The sequence below is a fragment of the Coptis chinensis genome, chromosome 2 (genome assembly GCF_015680905.1).
Source record: "Coptis chinensis isolate HL-2020 chromosome 2, ASM1568090v1, whole genome shotgun sequence".
Lineage (NCBI taxonomy): Eukaryota > Viridiplantae > Streptophyta > Magnoliopsida > Ranunculales > Ranunculaceae > Coptis > Coptis chinensis.
In genome coordinates, this window is record NC_141457.1 from 113,949,626 (window position 1) to 113,952,952 (window position 3,327).

Consider the following 3,327-nt stretch of genomic DNA (forward strand, 5'->3'; position numbering starts at 1 on the left):
CAGCTTGTCCTAATTATTTGTAAAATTTGTTATCATTATAAATAAAATTTCCACTAAAAAAACAACAACAAAACCAACATTTTTCTTTTATTGAAGAGAATATACAACAAAAAAAAAATTTTTCTTTTATTTGAAGAGTATATACTATAAATAAAAAAAAAAAAAAAAACAACAACAACAACAACATTTTCTTTTTATTGAAGAGTATATACTAAAAAAAAAAAAAAAAAAAAAAAAAAAAAAAAAACATCATTTTTTTTTTTTTTTTAGAGATTATCCACAAAAAAAAAAAAAAAAAAAAAAAAAAAAAACCTATAAAAATAAGACAAATAAAAACTCACAAAAAAGCAAAGCTAACTTAACTTATTGCTCAAAATCTGATCGTGTGCACTACTCTAAAAAGCTCAAACAACTTCCACTTTTGAAGTTTGCGCCATCAATTCAAAATATACATGTTGGTCTAACTACCTTGTGAAACATTCTTCATTCATATGTTCTACCTCATTACAAAGTCCGCGATCTTCATCTAGGAAATCTGAAGTTAAAAAACCCATCTTGAAAAAATTAAGTTTTCCGCACATACCACGTAAAGAGTGTTGGACAAAAAACATGTCTTTATTTTATGTGCTTTCTCTTTCCTATTATGTGATAACCACGAGGAGGCTTTAGAGTTAACCGGCATTGTTTCATTCCGTTCGGTTTTAACCTTGTTGGTTTCTTGGCACAACAATCTGTTAAGCTCCTTAAGTGATTGCGGAGATAGTTATGGACTACAACCTAATGGCGGTTGGTTCTTCCTAAGAGTTTGTATTATTGGAGGATAGGATTTGCGGTTCGAGAAAGGACTTGCGTCCGCGACTTGTTGCGCTTTGTCCTAATTATTTGTAAAAAAAACTTATCATTATAAATAAAATTTCAACTTAAAAACAACAACAAAACCAACATTTTTTTTTTTATTGAAGAGAATATACAACAAAAAAAAAAATTTTCTTTTATTTGAAGAGTATATACTATAAATAAAAAAAAAAAAAAAAAACAACAACAACAACAACATTTTCTTTTTTTTTTTGAGTATATACTAAAAAAAAAAAAAAAAAAAAAATCAAAAAAAAAAACATTTTTTTTTTTTTTTAGATTATCCACTACAAAAAAAAAAAAAAAAAAAAAAAAAAATATAAAAATAAAAACAAAAAAAAAAAAACTCACAAAAAGCAAAAGCTAAGCTGAACTTATTACGCTCAAATCTGATCGGCGTGCACTACTCTAAAAGCTCCAAACAACTTCCACTTTTGAAGTTTGCCATCAATTCAAAATATACATGTTGGTCTAACTACCTTGTGAAACATTCATCCATATGTTCTACCTCATTACAAAGTCCGCGATCTTCATCTAGGAATCTGAAGTTAAAAAAAAATCCATCTTGAAAAAATTAAGTTTTCCGCGGACATACCACGTAAAGAGTGTTGGACAAAAGCACATGTCTTATTTTATGTGCTTTCTCTTTCCTATTGTGTGATAACCACGAGGAGGCTTTAGAGTTAACCAACATTGTTTCATTCCGTTCGGTTTAACACTTGTTGGTTTCTTGGAACAACAATCATTTAAAGCTCCTTAAGTGATTGCGGATAGTTATGGACTACAACCTAATGGCGGTTGGTTCTAACGAGTTTGTATTAAGGAGGATAGGATTTGCGGTTCGAAAAGGACTTTTGTCACAGACTTGTTGCGCTTTGTCCTAATTATTTGTAAAATTTGTTATCATTATAAATAAAATTTCCAACTAAAAAACAACAACAAAACCAACATTTTTTTTTTTTTATTGAAGAGAATATACAAAAAAAAAAATTTTTTCTTTTATTTGAAGAGTATATACTATAAAAAAAAAAAAAAAAAAAAAAAAAACAACAACAACAACAACATTTTCTTTTATTTATTTTTATATACTAAAAAAAAAAAAAAAAAAAAAAAAAAATCAACATCATTTTTTTTTTTTTTTTTTTAGATTATCCACTACAAAAAACAAAAAAAAAAAAAAAAATAAAACCCTATAAAAATAAGACAAATAAAAAACTCACAAAAAGCAAAAAGCTAAGCTGAACTTATTATTACTCTCAAATCTGATCGGCGTGCACTACTCTAAAGCTCCAAACAACTTCCACTTTTGAAGTTTAGCCATCAATTCAAAATATACATGTTGGTCTAACTACCTTGTGAAACATTCTTCCATATGTTCTACCTCATTACAAAGTCCGCGATCTTCATCTAGGAAATCTGAAGTTAAAAACCCATCTTGAAAAAATTAAGTTTTTTCACGCACATACCCGCGTAAAGAGTGTTGGACAAAAAAGCACATGTCTTATTTTTATGTGCTTTCTCTTTTTCCTATTGTGTGATAACCACGAGGAGGCTTTAGAGTTAACCGGCATTGTTTCATTCCGTTCGGTTTGACCTTTGTTGGTTTCTTGGAACAACAATCAATTAAAGCTCCTTAAGTGATTGCGGATAGTTATGGACTACAACCTAATGGCGGTTGGTTCCTACGAGTTTGTATTATTAAGGGAGGATAGGATTTGCGGTTTCGAAAAGGACTTGCGTCGTCGACTTGTTGTTGCAGCTTGTCCTAATTATTTGTAAAATTTGTTATCATTATAAATAAAATTTCCAACTAAAAAAACAACAACAAAACCAACATTTTTTTTTTATTGAAGAGAATATACAACAAAAAAAAAATTTTCTTTTATTTGAAGAGTATATACTATAAATAAAAAAAAAAAAAAAAAAAAAAAAAAAACAACAACAACAACAACAACAATTTTTAAGGTTATACTAAAAAAAAAAAAAAAAAAAAAAAAAAATCATTTTTTTTTTTTTTAGTAGATTATCCACTACAAAAAAAAAAAAAAAAATAAAAATAAAACCATATAAAAATAAGACAAATCAAAAACTCACAAAAAAAGCTAAGCTAAGCGAACTTATTACGCTCAAATCTGATCGGCGTGCACTACTCTAAAAATCTCCAAACAACTTCCACTTTTGAAGTTTTGCCATCAATTCAAAATATACATGTTGGTCTAACTACCTTGTGAAACATTCTTCCATATGTTCTACCTCATTACAAAGTCCGCGATCTTCATCAAGGAAATCTGAAGTTAAAAACCCATCTTGAAAAATTAAGTTTTCACGGACATACCCGTAAGAGTGTTGGACAAAAAAGCACATGTCTTATTTTATGTGCTTTCTCTTTCCTATTATTGTGATAACCGAGGAGGCTTTAGAGTTAACCAACATTGTTTCATTCCGTTCGGTTTTGACCTTTTGTTGGTTTCT